Genomic DNA, 22,543 nt, shown 5'->3' on the forward strand with positions numbered 1-22,543 from the left:
GACTTTCAGAGAAGGGGGTTTTGGAGGCAGAGGACAGGGAGACGGACCAGAGGACAGACAGACGGACATCTCAGCAGAGGCGGCGGCGGCAAAGGACTCCCCCAAGGGCCGCCGCCGCCCTCCCCATCACCCCAGGACCGGACCGACGCCCTTCTTCGGGGTAGATGCTTCGCTGTAAAGCCCTCCTCGACCCTGCAGCCCCTTAGACCCCCCCCCGAGACCGCCCCCCACTCCCCTCCCCGATCCACTCAGCAGGGCGCAAAAAGACCCCCGCCCCTCGCCAGAAAGGCAGAGCCCCCAAAGACCCCCGCCCCTCTCCCTCCCCTCCACCCCAAAAAGGCAGAGCCCTAACAAAGTCACCAAGGAGCTGGGAGAAAATCCCGGTTTCGGTCCAGGTAATCCTGATGGTCTTCAGCGAGGGGCAGGGATGCGGGTTTTCTGGCGCGGGGAAGCGCGCGCGATGCGCTAGGGATGCGCTGGGGATGCGCTCAGGATGCGCTCGGGATGCGCTGGGGATGCATTCGGGATGCACTCAGGGTGTGCTCAGGATGCGCTGAGGATGCACTGGGGATGCGCTGGGGATACGCCCAGGATGCACCGGGGATGCGCTGGGGATGCGCTCAGGATGCACTGGGGTTGGATTGGGTTCTGTCTCCGTCCCGTCTCCGCTTTGTGTCTTTTCTGTCTCGGGGTCTCCCCCCACCTCTCTGTCGCCGACCATCCCACCGTGGGCGCCTTGTCGGTCTTGTGGCTTGAACATTTTGCTATCCGTTGTCTACTTTTCCTTCCCCCCACCCCCGGCCGAGGATTGGGGATTCGCGGGCTGGGGACGAGGTTCCTTCCCGCAGGATTCTTCCTGCGCCCTGGACATCTGAGATTGGGAGCCGGGAGGGAAGCGATGGAGCCAGCCCCCTGCTGCAGAAAAAGTTGGGATACTTTCAATTCCTAAACCGTGGGGCGGGGGGTTGGAAAATCGAGCTGTTACCCGAGTGCCCCAGGATGAGAACAGAGCCCGCCTTAGAGTTCTTTTTGTTTTTCTTTTTTCCCCTTCCCCAAATCGGAAATTGTGTGTTTCACTCTAGCCTTCACTGTAGTGTCTTTTAACTTCGTGCTGTGTTGGGTCAGGCTGAGTTTGTCATCTCACACGGGTTTTTAGGAAGTTAGAGACACTGTCTCATTATCTCTAAAATGTTGCAGTGGCTCAGCTCGGTTTCCGTAGAATAGAATCGATGGTGCGTGTGTGTATACCTCTCTCCACATGGGTACGGTTGCCTGCTTTAGGCAACCACACTCTGCCTCTGTGGGTGACAGTGAATAATAGATCCAGAAAACCCGAGGAGTGAAAGAGGGAAAAGAAAAGAGCAAAGTTGAGGAAATCCAGAACTGAGTGTAATGCCCGGCGGGTTTTGAGACGCTGCTTTTTGAGAGCATTTTGGGGTAAGGGGTATAATGGGGGCAGGGGGTGGGGAATCCCTTATCTCTTTAAATGTAGCCTTAACTTGGTTCTTGAAAAAGAATTTGGGTGTTTTCTTCAGAGTTGAAACAGCTCCTATAAACCTCTAACAGATCAGGAGCACTGAGATATTTGCTTTTTCATTCATTCATTCAATCATATTTATTGAGCGCTTACTCTGTGCAGGGCACTGTACTAAGCGCTTGGGAAGTACAATTCTTTTCCTTCCATTAGTCTCTTGAGAGACTCCAACTTTAGACCTCTGTATGATTCTTTGGTCAGGGGGGCATGGATAGGAAAATGAGAGATGGCAGGAACTGTTTTTCTCTTGGTTGGAACTCAGAAATCCTTCTGACCCAATTTGTGTGAAATAAACCACTCCATCCTTCTTTCTTGATGATGCTACAGTGTGTGTGTCATGTCTGTGTTGACTTCATCATTTAGTTAATGTCATTTTCAAGAAAGGAAATTATAGACCTGGGATCTCAAAAAAAAAAAACGGCAGTAAATAACTGGGAGCGTTACTCCCTTGGCAGTAATTACCAGTTGCTGCCTGCCTCTTGGGAATTAACTATGGCAGTTATTTTCTATATGGGCATTCATGCAGGACTTGTTTGCCTAATGATTCATTTTTACAAAGATATCTGTGCCTCTGCTATTCTCCTTACCCCGTTACTTTCCTTCACCAGCTCAGCTAATTGAAATTTTCCAGAATGTCTGGTTCTGTTTTTTATTTTTGTTTTTTTTTTTTGTGTGTGTGTGTATGTTCAGACCTGCATTGGGGGAACTGCACTTGTCTTTTCATTTGTGTGTGTGTTGGGGAGAGGGGGAGGGATTGGGGGGGAAAGAAAGGGGGAGGAGGTGGGTGCGAGACAGAGGAGAGGTTTTATATAAATTTGTAGAGGTCCAAATTTATATCCTATTGCCATTATCCTAATGCTTCCAATGGCATGCTTCTAAGTCAAAGAGATCTCTTATCGGGAATAATGAGAAATCAGGACTAATGCGACGTATAGTTAGCATGATCCTTGCCAATGTGACTGTGTTTGCATTTATTATGAAGTCTGGTTCGGTAAGTATTTTATTTTCCTTAAACTCCACCAAAGACAATTTGCAGATTCTGGCCAAAGAAAAAGATTAAAATCCATCCGTCGGTTTGCATTTGTTTCAGCATAAGGTAGCCAGGGTAAGGAAGATCGATTTAAATAATCTGCAACCCAAAATACCTCCTAGCCTGACCATCAACTTTTCAGTCACTTAATCTAACTGCATGCCGATTTTTTCAAACAACCCTCATCCAGGATCAGGGCAAGTTTGTGTGCCCTTTTAGGTTTTCAAATTACTAATCTCAGCAGCGGTTTTGCCCCTAAACTCCCAAATGAACCTGGTTACCTTGAGAACTGTGACATTAGTGCTGTTAGAGCATACACCTCCTGGGAGCTCTGGTGCATTCTATTTTTAATGCTGTTTAATGAAGGAGTGTCTCAGCGATAAAGGAAGCATGATGGAAGAGCAGAGAGATGAGTGGTTATGGATACGGGAAAAAGGAAAATTGTGAAGGTAAAGACTGTCTGTGGGAGACAGTGATTATTCACCGGTTCCTCCCAATTTATTACATTATTCTCAATTGATTGCAATAGGAGATGAAATTGCGTGTGGTTCTACCAACCTCCGTAGGAATTCTTAGAAGGAATATTTAACCATATAGGCACCCTAAAGTGTTAGAGAGATAGTAGCTGAGGCATTAAAAGTGTGTAAATTGTTCTTCTACAGAATTTGTGATTCTCAGGTGACCCTCCATGGCAAAATTCCTCCAGATGAGGAAAGTTTAAGTAATCATTTCATTGCAGTTTTGCTCAGTTTAATGTTTGAACTGTTTTAGAGTGAAATAGCCAGCAGGCTCTTAAGAAATGACAGTGAGCTGAAGCTCTGTTCATGCACATTTTCTTCATTTATCTTTATAAACTAACTGACAGTAGGGTTCCTTGGCTGAGGGAAAGAAGAGTAGGAGTTTTCAATCTCACTTAAAGGGAAAACTGAAATGATGTGTTTGGTTCTCTGTGACTTATAGATTTCTTGTCCACAGCACTCTGCACATCTTCTTTCATTCTTTCCTTTTTGTAATGTTTTACTCAAGAAAGATTACCTAAATAAAGTGTAGAAAGTAAGGACAGTACAGGTGGATCTCGAGATGTTTTGGTTGCAAATCAGAAAATCCTGGACCCCCAGGTTGGTTCTAATGAATGTAACAAAAGGGGGTGTCTGATTTGGGGTGTCTTTTATATTTTTTTCAGAATGTCAGTCCATGATAGGGGAAAATGTCAAACCTGCATGGTTTCCACTGGCTGTTCCAATCACTCATCTCTGCAGGGTGCTATACTGAGGTAGTTTCTTGGTTTGTAAAACATCTGATAACACAGTGTAATCGTTTCATGGAGAAATCTCCGATGTAGAGCATCCTGTCAGAGAAGGAAAAGCTTGGGTTGGTCTATGTTTACCGAGTAAATCAGCATTGCAGCTCCTCTGAAATAATGCAGCTAGAAACAGTCCAAGAGTAGCTTCAGATCATGCCATCGAAGGAAAGTCAAAACCAGGAACAAATAACAGAAAACATGGCAAGTACATCAAGTACTAGATAGCTCTCCCCTCTCTCCTTCTCCAACCCCACACCTAATGTCTTTGTCGATAAGGGTTTCGAAATGAAACCCCAAGGGTCATTCATGGCGGAATTCTGCAATTCTGCCTTGACAGTAATAGCACTTCCTGAAGTCAAATGGGACTTTTTGCCTAAGGATGAGAGAACATGTGCAGGGATAAAACTTCAAAGATAATCAAGTGAGTTTAGGAGGAGCCCAGTGAGACACTGGAGAAGTCTGGTTTTTGGTGTGGGAAAACCAAATCTTAAGCCGGCAAAACTCAAAACTCTGCCACCCTACTGTTGAGCTTCCTCAAATTAAGCAAAATGCAAGGTTAGTACAGATCCATGAGTTTAAAGCTTCCGTACCGACAGGATTGGAAACGTTTTCTCCGAACAGTAAGTATTGACACCATTCTAATGGGTAATCTAACCAGAGTCTGATTATTTAGGTTAATGGACATTCCGTGCTTCAGGGTTTATGGTGTTGGATGGTTTCCATCATTGCTCATTGAAGGTATCTCAGACAGCTCTTCAACATCACTGAAGTTGGCTCTTCTTGGTTTTTTTTTTTTAAATAATGAGCTATACATTGTAAGTCATTTTGAATGGTGACAGTCCAACAATTGTAAAAATTTTCCTTGAAATGAGGGTTAACACAGAAGTTGTACTAGAAAATGCATGAATGAGACTCTAATTTCTCTTGGAAGTTCACTTATATTGCACTAAAGAGAGCATTTCTTTTTAAGCTTATAGGATGCTGAATTTCAATGATTTGATTTTCCAGAGCCCTTCATATTTAATTGTGCATGTTTTGGAGTCAAAGCTGATCCTAATTACTGAGTAACTTGATGTAGTTATGAATAGCCCTTTATTGTTACACCTCTCCTCTGTAGAGTCATAAATGGAACAGCTGTTTTTCCAAGATATTTCCACTGTCCACAGTATATGCTTGATGAAAGAATAAAAGCCCGAACTGCTAATTCAAAGTTTATAATGTGACTCTTTCTTAGCTATTAGAGATTTTGACATTCTGTTTCTACAGAACATGTAGCATGATGTTCTTCTAAAGCCTAAAATACCTCATTTTCATTTTCCCAGAAACATGTTATCCTAAAGTTTCTAATATGTGGTTCATGAGCTGTATCTACCCAGGCAAACAGAAATGGAGACTTAAGGTAAACATCTGGATAATTCAGAGAGAACCTTGAGGGAAAATGTTATGAATTTTTAGCCCGTGGATTGGTTTTCAATAGTGATCAATTACAGGATTATTGACACATTTCCTCTCCCCACACCTTATCTTTGCAAGAATAGCTCAAGGTTACCCAGTTTTATCCTTGTCTACTTTCTGATCAATTTACAAACAACATTCCCCCATGAATTATTCCTAAGGAATGCTTTCTATCTTCTGCATTTTTTCCCAAGTCACACAACCCTTGTACTCTATCCTGAATAGTATTTTTCTTGCATGCTTTGTAATTGAAAACACCTATGAAATTGGAATTGGAGAGCTTGGTGGAAATGTCAATCATGATGGCAGAGTTGTTCAGGAAATATTCCTAACCTAGGTGATGCTCTTAATTGTACTGCATTCACGAACATCTACTCCTCCTTATCAGAATACTTTGCAAACTCTCCAGAAGGCCATTAGCAGAAAAATCAACAGAAAATCATTTCATTCCTTCAAAAAGAAAAACTCTATTCTAGGGAGATTATTGTTATTAGAAAGAAAGTCCTTTCTCAAATATGCTATAATTAAAAAAAAAACTTGTAGATATTCGAAAGGGTGAATAATTCTAGGTTTCAAAATACTTCCAAATGTAGCATCTGAAAATAAAAATCTGTTGTATGTTTGTTTTTCCTTTGTACGTAATAAAAGTTCGACTGACTTCTTTTATGAGATAGACTGACAGTTGGAGAGGTTTGAGAGGGCCAATTAAATAAAAGCAGTGATTTTGGCATTTAAAAGCTTCATTCAAGTAGTGGAGAGGTTCAGCTTGGTTAATATACTCCAGTTTACCCTTCGGCTTAAATTTCTGGGAATACTGGGCTTTAGGAGAGTAATATCCTTCGGCATGTTTTACTACAGAAGACCGAAGAGCATGGAAAAGGCATGGACATATCCAAATCTTCCCTCCGCCTGACTGTCTCAGCAATGCGTAGGAGAATATTCTAGCCATCTAAACATCGAAAGTAATTCTAAAGCCTTAATAGCCACTTGCCACTTGCAGGCCTTCCTTCCACCACCGGTATTGATTTCTGATAAAGATAGTAATGTATGCAAGGGGAAACACCTGGTGTGGCTTTCTCTATGGCCAGGAAGGACATCAGCCTTGAATCTTTGTAGCCCAAAATGGTCGCTCTGTACAAAAAATGCATGCTGATGCAATACATGGCATCCCCATGTATCTGCAGTTGAATGACGGTGGAGACTGCAGCAGAAATAGCCATGGCGTTTCTTGTTACAATACACTAAGAGCTTAGTTCAGTGCCCTGTTCACAGTGAGTGTTCACTAATCACTGATGTTTGTTCACCCAAAGCTAAATGTGTCACACTCTTTCTGTTTGTCTAAAGCAATTGAACATTCAATTGTATTTATTGAGAGCATACTGAGTGTACAGCACTGTACTGGGCGCTTGGGAGAGCATGATACAACAGAATTAGCAAACACGTTCCTTGTCCACAATGAGCTCCTCGCAGTCTAGAAGGGGAGAAAGACGTTGATCCGAATAATGTCTAATTATCTTGCTCTGGAGTCAGTGGGAAAGAGCCGATGGAGAGAACGTTGGTGTTTGGTTCACGGTCCAAATTTCCGATGTCCTAGCCTTGTTTCTGATGCTCATGTCCCGGGGTATTTAGGGGGGAAACCTCATGAGGCATATGATGCACCAAATAAAATGACACTGCCCCAAGTGACACTGAAAGGGCTACACATACTCATCTCACCTCTCCTTTCTTCAGGACCCGGACTGTAGGAAATTCATCCGATTTTGTCATGAGTGCAAGTGGCCACCAGGCTGATTTAGAACCCCGTGCCTTCGCAATGAATCCATCAATGGTATTTACTGAGCGCTTCCTGTGTGCAGAGCACTGTGCTTAGTACACTGTATATAGACATATTTTCTGCCCACACTTTTGCAGGTTCGGGAGTTACTCTGGGCCTCACCTCAAATAGGGGTTGGAAAGATTTTTCCAAAGACTTTTTTGGGTCGGTGTAAAAGATTCGGTGAGAGATGAAATGAGTCTCTCAGCTTGACTGAACATACAGTAGAAAGAAAAGACATGAACTGAACACATGACAAAGCCTAGTTTCTTGCTGAGACAGCACAATAATGATAATAATGGTATTTTGTTAAGTGCTTCCTATGTGCCAAGCACTTTTCTAAGCTCTGGGGTAGATACGAGGTAATCAGGTTGTCCCACGTGGGGCTTACAGTCTTAATCCCCATTTTCCAGATGAGGTAACTGAGGCACAGAGATGTTAGGTGACTTTCCCAAAGTCACACAGCTGATAAGTGAGAGAGTCAGGATTAAAACCCACAACCTCTGACTCCCAAGCCTGTGCTCTTGTCACTAAGCCACACTGCTTCGTCTAGCGCAACCCAACCAAAGTATAGTGTTAAGAATAAACTAGTGTGACCTTGAAGCAGAGATTTCCATTCTCCAAAGTAGCCTGATTGCTGTCAGGCAGTTTCATCCTTGCCAAAATCCTTCAAAGCTATGAGAGGAAGTAGCATGGTCTAGTGGTTAGAGCATGGGCCTGAGAGTCAGAGGACCTGAGTTCTAATCCGGCCTCTGCCACTTGCCTGCTGTGTGATCAATTCCAAGTCATTTCTCTTCCACAGGCCTAATATACAAAATGGGGATTCAATATCTGCACAACCTCCTACTCAGATTGTCAGGCAGTCCACCACTCAATCAAATTTATTAAGTGCTTACTGTGTGCACAGCATTGCACTTAGCACTTGGGAGGGTACAATACCACAAAATAACAGATGCATTCCGGGACCACATTGAGTTTATAGTCTAGAGGGGACCTGATTATCTTGTAATCTGCCCCAAGTCTTAGTACAGTACTGGTGCATAGAAAGCACTTAAAAAATACCATAATTATTAGAGCACAAATGCTAATTGCTTCTTTGGAAACAATTTACCACACAATTGTATGAAAGATCAATGTTTAATTCTTCCGGGTGGATCTAAATTGTCCTGGTTTAAGGTCATACGGCTGGCACATTCCTCTAAATGGCGTAGTGATCTAGAGGTTCTTTTTTTTTTTTTCAGAAGAATAAATATGTCACATGCTAAATGTGCTGCAATGGAAAACCATTAAGAAGTATTTGAGTAAGATAATTTATGGACTACGATGCATTTTTCAATTAGGTGGACATATTTATGATATCATAAGAGAGTTAGGAGAAGCATATTCAATAAAGTGGTGACCCCTAAAGATGGATTAGAATTCCATTTTCAATCAGTGTTTTGTAATTGTACATTTAGGTAAAAGTTCTGACACTTTATAAATGGGGAGATTAACTTTTGTGCTTGCGAAAAGTACAATCTTTCCCAAACGGTGGAAAACGGTATTGAAGTAATAACTAATGTGGATATGGAGATCAATTAAATCAGATAATAAAATGAAAAGCTAGTTTACCCGCTTGAACTCAGTACTTGATGTTTTTACTTCAAAGTGCTACGCAGAGAACTATTTTTTATTCAGAAATTGTTTCTGGATTGGACATGCAAGGTTTTTTTCTCGTTGCTGAGAATTAAAAGTATCGAGGAAAGGAAAACATGGTCAACATAAAAAATGTGTATAAAATTATCAATCAATCAATGGTATTTATTGAATGCCTGCTCTGTGCAGAGCACTGTACTAAACGCTTGGGAAAGTACTATACAACAGAGTTGGTTTATGCAATCCCTGCCCACAAAGAGCTTACTGTTTACAGGGGGAGACAGATGTGAAGACAGATTTGGAGCAAGGGAAATAGTCGAACATAAGAATATTTATAGAAGCATTACATAGGGAATAGGAAACAGTGATCTAACAACAAAATAACGGGAAATAGATATACTAACAGTAGTGATATCTGTTAAGCACTTCTTACCTGACAAGCACTAGGGCCCATCATAATAATAATAATAACAATAATAGTATATGTTAAGTGCTTACTATGTGCAAAGTACTGTTCTAAGCACTGGGGTGGATACGAGGTGATCAGGTTGTCCCACGTGGGGCTCACAGTCTTAATCCCCATTTTACAGATGAGGTAACTGGGGCCCATAGAAGAAAAGTGGCTTGCCCAAAATCACACAGCTGACAAGTAGCAGAGCCAGATTAGAACCCATAACCTCTGACTCCCAAGCCCGTGCTCTTTCCACTGAGCCTATCAGATCAGTTACTATCCTCTCGCACAAAGGGCCTCACAGTCTTAGCAAGAGGAAGAACCGGTTTAGAATTCCCATTTTACAGATGAGAAAACTGAGGCCCGGAGAAGTTAACTGACTTGCCCGGGGTCACACAGCAGGACACTGGCAGAGCTGGAATTAGAACCCAGGCCCGAGCTCTTTCCACTAGGTCATATAAATATTTGCTTATATTAATGTCTGTCTCCCTCTCATTGTAAGCTTGTTGTGGGCACGGAATGTCTCTGTTTTTATATTGTACTGTCCCTAGCGCTTAGTACAGTGCTCTAAACACAGTAAGCGCTCAACAAATAGAACTGACCGACTGCAGCTTCTCAAGTCATTTAAAAAATCTAAGCCGTGGTATGAACTGGAGATGGTGTTGACCACCCTGGCCAAGGGGGGCCGTGAAGATGAATGAGATCTTAAATGAAACCACCTTGAGGTCTCTGGAGAAATGTAGTTTAGAGGCCTTCCCCAATTAGCCCTCATTTCCTCTTCTTCCACGCCTTTCTGTGTCACCCTTGCATTCAGATTTTCTCCCTTTATTCAACCCTCCCTCAGCCCACAGCACTTACGTCCATATCCATAACTGATTTATTTATATTAATGTCTGTTTCCCCTTCTAGACTGCCAGCTCATTGTGGGCAGCGAACGTGTCTACCAACTCTGTTGGATTGTACTCTCCCAAGCGCTTAGAACAGTGCTCTGCACACAGTAAGTGCTCAATAAATACGATTGATCTAAATACATCTAAAGCAATGCTATCTTGATTTTAAAGCGGGGGGATGGCAGCAGCAGGTCTCAGAAGCCACTCGCGGGGGCAGTTCAGACACCCTGAAAATCCTCTCTGATCCCCCATATTAATTATTGATTGATTGGGGCAGCTTTTATTTCCTGTATCGGAGATTGCCGGCCAGACTGTGGGTGAGCCAACCTCTTCAACGAATTGGCTGACCCCGGGAGTACAACTCAGACCAGAATGTTAACTTATTGTAGGCAGGGAATGTGTCTGTTTATTGTTCTTTTGTACTCTCCCAAGTGCTTAGTAACGTGCTTTGCCTGGCACACAGTAAGCGTTCAATAAATACAATTGAATGAATGGTGGCTGGACCCCAGTTTCCCTCAGCTGCAAGCTCTGAGGTCCAGGCATCCTTTGGGAGTTTCTGACTGGAATGGTTCCTGATCGGTGGATTTTTTTTCTCTTACGGTGTTTGTTAAGCGCTTACTGTGTGCCAGGCACACAGTAAGCAGCATGGCTTAGTGGAAAGAGCATGGGCCTGGGAGTTAGATGTTTGTGGGTTCTAATCCTGGCTCTGCCACTTATCAGCTGTGTGACTTTGGGTAAGTCAGTTAACTTCTCTGTGCCTCAGTTACCTCATCTGTAAAATGGGGATTAAGACTGTGAGCCTCACGTGGGACAACCTGATTACTTTGTATCTACCCCAGCACTTAGAACAGTGTTTGGCACATAGTAAGTGCTTAACAAATACCATCATTATTATTATTTATTATTACTAAGCACTGGAGTAATAATTGTGATATTTGTTAAGTGCTTACTATGTGCCAGGTACTATACTAAGCACTGGGGATGGATACAAGAAAACCAGGTTGGACTCAGCCCCGTCCCACATCAGAGTCACGGTTTTCATCCCCATTTTACAGATTCATTCATTCATTCAATCATATGTATTGAGCGCTTACTGTGTGCAGAGGACTGTACTAAGCGCTTGGTAAGTACAAATGAGATAACTGAGGCACAGAGCAGTGAAGTAACTCAACCAAGGTCAAACAGCAGACTTCCAGGACCGTGCTTTATTTACACCTTCCCATCTCCCCAGCCTCACTGGCCTTGCTACCCTCATCCCCATTATCAACGTGATTGTGAACAGAATTTACCTTTCCCTAATTCATCTCACCTTTATTCACCGCAACATTGCCTTCCTTGGTGGGCTTTTCCTTCCCCCATCCAGAGACCATCCCCAAAGATATTTTTGTGGTTAGTATCCCCTCTGTGTGGACAAGGGCTGTGCAACACCTCGATGCTTTGAGCATGCTCGATGACCTCTTCCTCCCCAATGTCAGCTTGGTCTCAGTCATTCATTCGATGGTATTTATTGAGCACTTACTTCGGTAGAATGGAATTAGCATTTCTCAAGTTGTGGCGAACCTCTCTGGCTGCCGTGGGTTCTGTGGGTTGTTCCCATAAGTCCGAAGAGACTGGTTTGTCCTCTGACCAAGTGTTGGATGTTACTGGTCTGAGGAGAAAGCAGGATGTGGCTTTTTGTTGGTTTATTCAGTATCCACTGCACACCGGCGATGAATCTGAGGATTCATTCTGGTGGCTCTCACCTCCCCAGGCCCACCCTTACAGGCCCACCCATCCATGGTTGTTGCCCGTCTGACACATTCCATAGAGTTTCCTACAATCCGAAGCAGACACTGGATCATTATACTTGCCATCTCCCGAATGACCAGTGGTGCATCGGACTCTATATTCAGCTGCAGGTCCTGTATGTCTTACTGGTTTTAAATTTGGATTTTTCTTTTAACTCTAATTTACAAATCTGGTGTATCTCTTTCTTCCTGCTCACCACTTAGTGACAGAAGCCAACTGATTTTTTCTTTTCCATCAGGATGGTTACTTCTTGGTTTCTGTATGGTGAAAGTACATTCCTGGGAAAAGAGTAATGGACCAATTCTGCAAGGAGCACTGTACGATAATATTAATTATTATTATGATGTGCTGAGTGCTCACCATGAAACAATCACTATAATAAGCAGTGGGGTAGATAGAAAGTGATTAGGTTGGATACAGTTCCTTTCTCAAAAGGGGGCTCACTGTTTATGTCAAGGGAATGCATTGGACTCTGTTCATTTTTTTTAAATGGTATTTGTTAATTGCTTACTATGTTCCTGTCCCACATGGGGCACACAGTTTCAATCCCTATTTGACAGATGAGGTAACTGAGGCAAAGAGCAGTGAAATGACTAGCCCAAGGTCACACAGCAGATAAGTGGTGGAACCAGGATTACAACCCAGGTCCTTCTGATTCCCGGGTCCATGATCTATCTGCTAGGCAATGCTGCTTCTAAACACTGCTTCTGTCAATCTCCAAAGGTGGGAAAGTCCACATTTTAAAACTCCAAAGCTTTCAAAAGAAAACTAAATCCCATAAGGATATAGCTCAGAAGCCACATGGAGGTGCAGGAATCATGATGGGTCTCCGAAGAAACCTGTGATGGACTGAACGGAAGTCGTGGTTTCAATGGAGATGATGTTTTTGACATTCCCACAATATAGTCTATTGGATAGAGCACGGGCCCGGGAGTCAAAGGGACGTGGGTTCTAATCCCAGCTCTGCCACCTGTCTGCTGTCTAACCTTAGGCAAGTCACTTCACTTCTCTGGGCTTCACTTACCTTATCTGTGAAATGGGGATTAAGACTGTGATCCCCATTTAGGGTAGGGACTGTGTCCAACCTGATCACCTTGTATCAACCCCGGCCAGCTCTTAGAACAGTGCTGGACACATAGTAAGCATTTAACAAATACTATTATTATTATTATTATCATTATCATTATTATTTACCGTGCATGATAACCTTCTTGGAAACTTTGATTGAGGGTGGACTGTGGAACTGGAATAATGCTAAATCCAGTTCTCCCGAAGTCCTTATTACACCTAGGGAAGAAATGCCGTGACCTATTTGTGAGACTTCTAGACTGTGAGCCCATTGTTGGGTTGAGATTGTCTCAATTTGTTGTTGAATTGTACTTTCCAAGCGATTAATACAGTGCTCTGCATATAGTAAGCGCTCAATAAATACCATTGATTGATAATGAGTACTAGTCTAAGAGGGCATAAATGAACCCAGAAACGATTGCTAGCTGAAGACAATTATTTCCCCTGTGGACAATTATTTCACCTTTTGGAATGCAGCATGTTGTAGTGGATAGAGCCCCGGTCTGGGAATTAGAAGGATCTGGGTTCTAATCCCAACTCCACCATGTGTCTCCTGTATGACTTTGAGTAAATCGCTTCACTTCTCTGGGCCTCAGTTACCTACCTCTAAAATGGGGATTAAAACTGTGAGCCCCATGTGGGTTAGGGACTGTGTCCAACCTGATATGCTTGTATCTACCACAGTGTTTAGAACAGTGCTTAATAAATATTGCAAATATTGTTATTATTATTGAAACCTGGACGGTCAACTTCATGGTGTTCTAACCAGCCCCCAAGGATTATTGAGTCAGACAAATAGTCACGTAATTCTACTCTCTACCCAAGTCCTCTTTCCTTGCCTGATGATCTCAAAGACTGTGGGAAGAAGGCAGAGACTGCTCACCCTCTGGAGCTAGGAAAATGTGTTGGGAGTTGGAGAATTGAGCTTAGAATTTAATCAATGATGAGAGTACATTCCCTTCACTTGCTGTTGCCAGTAAATGGGAAGGATTTTTTTTTAAATAAGGACATAAGCCCTTTCATTCTGGGTGTGACTTATCCAGGCCAGTATTCTGTTTCTAAGGTGACACCAAAGGCAGCTTAGAATTATAGCATAATGAATATCTTCATTTACATCCATCCTTCTCACAATCCTAACTTTCCCCCGTAATATGTCATCAAGGACAAGTTGTCTATTAAACTGCCTAATTATTTTTAACATTTCTAACCCTTTCCTCTAGTAATACAATCTAGAGGTGTAAGAGCATAAAAATGTTTGGACAAGAGAAGTGACATTTGATGAGGGGAAGAGTTATCACCAGCATCGTTGCATTTTTTTTTATCATATTTGTTAAGTGCTTACTATGTGCCAGGCACTGTACTAAGCACTGGGGTAGATATAGATTAATCACATTGGATACAGTCCATTTCCAACATGGGGCTCGCAGTCTTGAAATCCCATTTTTAGATGAGGTAACTGAGATTCAGAGAAGGTAAGTGGATTGCCCATAGCAGACGAGTGGCAGAGCAGGATTAGAACCTGGATCCTTTGGACTCTCAGGCCAATGCTATATCCACCAAGCCATGTAGAACACTGTACTAGGTGCTAGGGAGTTTTGTAAACAGAAAGAAGGCTGGTTACCGGTACTTAGGAAATTCTCAATCTGGTAGTCCACTACAAGACTATTCAGTTCAGTTCAGTAGAGATAATAATTATGGCACTTGTTAAGCACTTATTATGTGCCATGAACTGAATTAAGCCCTGGGGTAGCTACAAGATAATCAGTTTCGACACAGTACCTGTCTCTCAGTCTAACTAGGAGGGAGTAGGGAGCTGGGCTTAGAACCTATTCCCTCAAACTCCGAGACCCATGCTCTTTCCACTAAATAACATGTCTATCAACTCTGTTATACTGTACTCTCCCAAGATCTTAGTACAGTACTCTGCGCACAGTAAATGCACAATAAATATGATTGAATGATTGGAGGATGAGAAATAATATCTGTATTGGGTAAGCATTCAGAAAGTATTTTCTTCTTTGTCTTCTGAAACGGGCTTCCTCTGCGGTAAGCTCTTTCCTTCGGGTGAGATTTTCATGGGCTTTTAGGCCAGGATTGGAATTAGCAAAGGGATTGATGAACGATCCCCTTCAATCTATCTAGCAGCCAGGAATCTCTGCCTTGTTTCCCCCTGCATGACAGAGAATAAAACAAGAACTGTAAGCATCTTGGATTCTGAGAAGATATATAGCTCTGCATCATTCTCTTTTAATTGGCTTTCATTTTCAACATTAGAAAGTTGGAAGGGGATGTCCTACTGAAGGGTCACCTCCTCCAAGGGGCCTTCCCAGACTAAGCCCCCCTTTTACTAAGCCCCCCTTTTCCTCAGCTCCTCCTCCCTTCTGCATCACCTCGACTCACTCCCCTCTCTCCACGCCCCACAGGACTTATGGATTAATTCTATGCATTTATATTGATACCTTTTTTACTTGTTTTTGTGTCTGTTTCCCCCCGTTTAGACTGTAAGTCCAGAGTGGGCAGGGATTGTCTCTGTTTACTGCTGAATTGTACTTTCCAAGCACTTAGTACAGTGCTCTGCACACAATAGGTGCTCAATAAATGCATTTGAGTGATTGAATGAATTAGTGAATGAAAGGATATTAGTAACTGCTCTCGGACTCCTTAATTGCCGCAGAGACTTTGAGACTGTTTTGTCCATTTGTTTGTATTGGGTTTTAATGTGTCACCATTCCTGATGTGTCTTTTTCCAATCCCTTCTCCCTGATTAATCCCGGAGATTGTGATCCACCTGTGTATTACCACCTGTGTATTCTTTTCCAGTGCTTAGCTCAATGCTCCGCACACAGTGAGCACTTACAGTTGCCTCCTCTGTAAAATGAGGATTAAGACTATGAGCCCCTTGTGAGACTGTATCTAACCTAATTACCTAGCATCTACCCCAGTTCTTAGAACAGTGCTTGGCGTATAGTAAGCACTAAACAAATACCATTATTGTTATACAATTATAATAGTAATTATTATTATTACCTTTTTTATCACAGTCAAAAATGCAAAAATATGCCATTCCGGATGAACATTGCTTGATTAACCCACGGTTGTCATGGGTGACATTATAACAAACCAACCTTTTGGTCACCCTCTCTGAATTTCACCCCTGGTAAACAGAAATCCCATACTTGGCAACATGGCAACCACAGACGTCAGTTCTCTAAACTCTAAAATTAGAGTTGGGTCCTACCCAACTAAGGGTGGTTGTGAGGGAGAAGCATGGAATGGGTTCACAGTGTCATTTAGGGCTAGGTTTTCAAGTCACCTAGTGTGCGGATAGCAGTCACAACACGTCAAGCCTGGCGCAAGGGAATCAAGCAAAGGGGTAAAAGGTGAACAGGTGGTTGCAAGAGGAATCGTAGAAGCCCTGCTCCATGGCACTGCAAGTGTCCTGATGTATTCTTAAGTGAAATTCAATGCGCGGACTCCATTGGCAACATGGGGCACGGGGGAGCAAAAATAGTGTGCAAATGCGTGATCGAACATTCTTAAGGTTCATATCTGAAAGCCTAGTAGGATTGGAATAATAGGTGGGTCCAGTTTCTGGCCCGATGGATCAGGTAAGCTTTTGGTTTTGAGAGCAAAATGCTGCAAGAGAGTTGAGAAAGGTTATCTCTATGGGTTTTGAAGAACTCAGCACCCACCCTGTGCTTTTGAATAGCACTTCCACCTGCTGGTTATTTCAGCTCTCTCTTCTTTCTTCTTTCTCAGGCTGACTTTTGTCTCTTGGGGGGAAATTGATAACAGGGAGATGCCTTTTTTAATCATGTTCAGATTAAAATATTGATTTTAGGCTAAAGATTTAGTGGGGAGATTCCAAAGTGGAATTATTTTCCCACCAGGTTTTCTTTTGATTAACTAGTTGAGGTCGATTTATTTAGATTTGATTCTTATTTGGTTTATTCGATTGGACAATCAATGGTATTTAATGCTTAATCTATGCAAAACATTGTTCTAAACATTTTGGAGCATGCTCAAGAGTTAGACATGATCCTTATCCTCAAGCACCTTACAATCTAGCAGTGGAGATAGACATTAAAATAAATTACATGTGGAAGAAAGCAATGGGGTTTAATGATAGGCAGATAAGCAAATCGGGTTGGATGCAGTAGCTTGTCAGGTTGGGCTCACGGTCTCAATCCCCATTTTATAGATGTGGTGATTGACGTATAGAGAATTTAAATGACTTAACCAAGGTCACACAGCAGATGAGCAGCAGAGCTGGTGTTAGAGCACATGACCTTCTGACTCCCAAAGCCCACCTTCTATTCAGTACCCCATGCTGCTTCTGCTGCAATTTGAAACACTGCAAGTATCAGAAGGTATCAGAAGAGAAGCATCATGGCCTAGTGAATAGAGCACAGGCCTGGGAATCAGAAAGACCTGGGTTCTAATCCCGGTTCTGCCATTTGTCTGCTGCGTGACCTCGGTTAAGTCATTTAAATTCTCTATACCTCAGTCACCACATCTACAAAATGGGGATTAAGACTGTGAGCCCCATGTAGAACATGGACTGCATCCAACCTGATTAACCTCTATCTTAGTTCAGTGTCTGGCACCTAGTAAGTGCTTAACAAATACCATAAAAAAAGTTACAGAGTTAAAACCTAAAAAAGAAATGGTGTAGAGAGGTGTAATATATTGGGTTTCCCCCTACTGCCAAATGTAATGCCACCACGGAATATGTCGATGGAGACCACTCAGTTTGCTAAATTGAAAACCTAAGCAATTTTCTTGCCTAATAATCAGAAAAATAATCTATTTCATTCATTCAATCTTATTTATTGAGCACATACTGTGTCCAAAGTATTGTACTAAGCACTTGGGAGAGTACAATATAACAATAACCAGATTGCATTCCCTGCCCACAACAATTTCCAATTTTTCCCCTTAAATTAGACTGAAAATTGCCGCTTAAATCTGGCTGTGTGGTCACAGTTGAATTTAGAGATTTATTTAGAACTGACGGAGCTTTAAACATTTGCAATATTAAAAGGCAAGAACTGCTTAAGTCTTTTTATCGACACTGACAAAATTTGGTGGGAGATGCCTCTTACCTGGTAATCCTAATGAAGATATTCCTGTTCAATTTTAAAATGATCATTTCTCCAAAATGGGCTAGCGATGTTTATCTAGGTTGATTTAGCTCTCCGAGAATAATCTAGAATCCTCCTTTTCCTCTCAATTCAAACTGCTACCACTATGATCCAATCTCTCGTCCTATCCATCTTTGACTACCTCATCAGCCTCTTTGCTGATTTCCATGCCTCCTGTCTCTCCCCTCTCCAGTCCATTCATTCATTCGATCGTATTTATTGAGCACTTACTGTGTGCCAAGCACTGTACTAAGCATTTGGGAGAGTATAATATAACAATAAACTGACACTTTCCCCGTCCATAATGAGCTTACAGTCTGCACTTCACTCTTCTCCCTGGGATCATTTTTATTAAAAAAAACATTCTGCACATGTCTCCCCAAGCCTCAAAACCCTCCACAATTTGCCTTTCCATTTCCACATCAAACAGAAACTCCTTACCATCAGCTTTACCATCAATCAACTCTCCCCTTCTCGCATACCCCACCGATCTCCACACACTTCCTCAAATGTCAACCTACTGACTTTACCTGGATCTTGTCTCTTTCACTGCTAACCCCTTGCTCACATCCTCCCTTAGGCCTAGAACTTCCTTCCTCTTATATATCTTACAGATCCCCACTCCCCAGTTCTTACCCCTTAAGCTCTTTGGTATTCATTCAATCATACTTATTGAGTGCTTACTGTGTGCAGAGTACTGTACTAAGCACTTACTCACCCCACCCCAGACCCACAAGGGTACGTACATACCCTTATACTCTGCTGTTTCCTCATCTGTGATTTATTTCAATGTCAGTCTTCCCCACAGTAATAATAACTGTGGTATTTGTTAAGCGGGTTTGTGCCAGGCACTGTACTCAGTGCTGCGGAGGATTCAAGCAAATTGGGTTGGACACAGACCCTGTCCCATGTGGGTTTCACAGTGTCAATCCCCATTTTACAGACGAAATAGCTGAGACACAGAGAAGTGAAGTGACTTGAGTAAGGCCACACAACAGGCAAGTGGCTGAGCTTGGATTAGAACCCATGACCTTCTGACTCCTAAACCCGTGCTCTATTCACTACACCAGGCTGCACACTTAATAATAATAATAATGGCATTTATTAAGCGCTTACTATGTGCAAAGCACTGTTCTAAGTGCTGGATTGGATTACACTTAATTGTAAACACCTAGACAGCAGGGATTATGTTTACCAATTTGATTGTATTGTACTCTCCCAAACACTCAGTATAGTACTCTGCACAAAGCAGTGCTCAATAAATACCATTGATTGATTGATTCATTGATTAAAGGTGCATTTGCTCCCTCCTGTTAAAGCAAACTTGGTTATTCAGGGGGCGATTATTAAACATTGTGGATTATCCAGGCTATTCCTATCCAAGCTTTCTTGCTTCTTGCCATTTTTCCTTTGGTAAATTTTCCTAGCCATTAGCTCTTAATAATAGTAACAATAATTATGATGGTATTTGTTAAGTGCTTATTATGTGCCAAGCACTGTTCTAAGTGCTGGAGTAGATACGAGGTTATCAGGTTGTCCCACGTGGGGCTCACAGTCTTAATCCTTATTTTTCAGATGGGGTAACTGAGGCACAGAGAAGTTAAGTGACTTTCACAAAGTCACACACCTGACAAGTGATGGAGCCGAGATTAGAACCCACAATCTCTGACTCCCAAACCTGTGCTCTTTCTACTAAGCCGCGCTGCTTCTCTTCCTCTGGAGGGTGGGAAAAATAAATCAAATGAAATTAAATCGGTGAAGACATTGAACTTGTTGGTCAAAATATTTTTTTTTTGGTGGGAGGGGAGGTTATTTCAATTATCCATGCCATCCACGTTATTCTCCTTTATTCTAGATAATCCAGATTTGGTTGTTTCGCTTTGATACATCAATGAATCAAGTACATTATTAGCCTCCTTTATGCCATACTGTTTGCAGTTACAATGCTCATTTTTCAGTATCACTTTCCACCATTCCTTTCCAGCCTTTATGTTAGGAGCAGAATGGGTTACAGATGAGATTCCTTCTGTGTGGTAGATTTAGCAGTCTTCTCCCAGTTCCTTAATAATAGTAATAATAATAGTAATAATTGCAGTATTTGTTAAGTGCTTAATATGTGCTAGGCACTGAACTACATACTGGGGTGGATACAAAGAAATAGGGTTGGACACCCCTGTTCTACCTGGAGCTCAAAGTGTCAATCCCCATTTTACAGATGAGGTAACTGAGGCACAGAGACATGAAGTGTCTTGCCCAAGGTCACACAGCATACAAGTGACTGAGCCTTGGGATCATACTAATACAGGTCTTTTCAAAGGTTAATGATAATGGTGGTATTAGTTAAGTATTTGTTATGTGCCAAGCACTGTGCTAAACACTGGGTTTAGATATAGGATAATTAGATTAAACACAGTCCCTGTCCTTTGTGGAGTTCAGTGTCCAAGAGGGAGAGAGAATAGATATTTAATTTGCATTTTATCGATGAGGTAACTGAAGTACAGAGAAGTTAAGTGACTTGCCCAAGTTCACACTACAGGCAAATAGCAGCACCAATACTAAAACAGGGCCTTTCAGTGGTAATAATGATAATAATGGTATTTGTTGAGCTCTAACTATGGTGCCAAGCAGTGGGGGTGATTAGGGTCAGTCTCTATCCTACACAGCACTCACAGTCTAAGAGGGAGGGAAAACGGGTATCGAATCCCAATTTTACAGTTGAGGAAACTGAGGCAAAAATAAGTGAAATGACTTTCCCAGGGCCACACAGCAGGCAAACGATAGAGTCAGGATTAGAAGCCAGGTCTCCTGACACTCGGGTCCTTCCTCTTTCAACTAGGCCACACTGGTTCTCACTGAATTTAGAAATTATGAACTAGCCTTCTCCAGGAACCTGAAGTTTCTTCCCTTCTCGTATCTCCTTTCTTATATCCAGCCCCCTAAAACACACCCAAACACGCACCCAGACACACACACTCACACACCCTGACTCCCTCGCCCAACTGAACACTCCTGGAGTGATAGTCCGAAGACCCTGGAGCTTAAGGAGGTGAGGCCTAGAAGACGGAGGGAGCTGAATTGAAAAACACCTCCTATAACTGCAGCTGCTGCTTCCCAGGCCTCCAGCCTCTTTGTCTGTGAGTTAGCTTCCCTGGGCTCCAAGGAAAAGGGGAAACGCCTCAGAGAAAACAAGGGTGAGTAGCAGCTTCCCTGGGGATTTTTCAGTCATTCAGTCAGCCGATGGTATATACTGAGCACTTACTGTGTCCAGAGCACCGTACTAAGTGCTTGGCAGAGCAAAACATAACAATAAACAGATTCCCTGCTGACAACAAGCTTACACTCTAGTGGGGGAGACAGACATTAATAGAAATAAATAAATTACAGTTATGGACATGAAGTGCTGTGGACCTGGGAGGGGGGATGAATAAAGGGAGCAAATCAGGATGACACAAAAGGGAGTGGAAATGGATAATTCTCTCTATGGCAACATCAGTAATCTTTTGTCCACCACCGTGAGATTATCCATTTATCCATCCACCTATCTACATATCTATCCATTATCTAGCTGATCATCATCAATCTATCTAGCTATAATCTATGTAGCTATCAATTATATATTTTCCTGTCCAATCAATCAATCAATAGCATTAATCGAGAACTTACTCTATGCAGAGAACTGTATCAATCAATTGATCCATCAGTGGTATTTATTGAATGCTTACTACATACAGAGCACTGTACTAAGCACTTGGGAGAGTACAATAGGGTCAGTGCACATGATTGCTGCTTTCCAAGAGCTAACAATTTCCAAGAGCTAACAATCCAGCAGGGGATGGTGGTATTAAAATTAATTATTCATCCCTCTCTCTCCATCCCTTTATTCATCCATCTAGCCATCTGTTTGTCCTTCTATTTATCTCTCAATCTACCCTACCATTTACTCTCACAATCCAATCTATCTTTTGCATCATTTTTGTAACAATGAGATTGGGTTTATTATACTCTAGTTGTTAGGGGAGGAGTAGGAAAAAGAGAAGAAGAAAAGGAGGAAAGGAAGGGAGAAGGTAGAGGAAGGTAAGAGGTCACTAGAGATGGCATCACTTTATTACTGCTTACAATTGACACAAGTCTCTCCATGCTGTGTTTTGTTTTCTGGGGTTCTCACCCCTTTTAATGAGTTAATCCCTCACTCCTGTTGTCAAATTCTCCTCACTCTGCTCTCCCTTCTCATTTTCATCTAACAGTACTGTTAATGGTATTTATTGAGCACTAACTGTGTGCAGAGCTCTCTAGTAAGTGCTTGGGAGAATACAAACCTAATCCTGGCTCTGCCACTTGTCTGCTGTGTGAACTAGGGCAAGTCACTTCACTTCTCTGTGCCTCAGTTATCTCATCTGTAAAATGGGTATTAAGACTGTGAGCTCCAAATGGG

The 22,543-nt window shown here is 42.4% G+C and overlaps 1 protein-coding gene across 5 annotated transcripts in view; it reads left to right on the top strand.

Annotated features, from left to right (window-relative positions):
• Positions 1-201: 201 nt before the first annotated feature.
• The window catches only part of ARPP21 (cAMP regulated phosphoprotein 21), a 177,744-nt gene continuing 155,402 nt past the window's right edge, over positions 202-22,543 (top strand). Inside the window, exons 1-2 of one of the 5 annotated variants that reach the window (XM_038760093.1) lie at positions 202-395; positions 5,190-5,266. The gene's annotated coding sequence lies outside the window, so the exon portion shown is untranslated. The other 4 variants (XM_038760091.1, XM_038760085.1, XM_038760098.1 and 1 more) reach the window with 4 other exon arrangements.

This window comes from Tachyglossus aculeatus, chromosome 2, assembly GCF_015852505.1.
Source record: "Tachyglossus aculeatus isolate mTacAcu1 chromosome 2, mTacAcu1.pri, whole genome shotgun sequence".
NCBI lineage: Eukaryota > Metazoa > Chordata > Mammalia > Monotremata > Tachyglossidae > Tachyglossus > Tachyglossus aculeatus.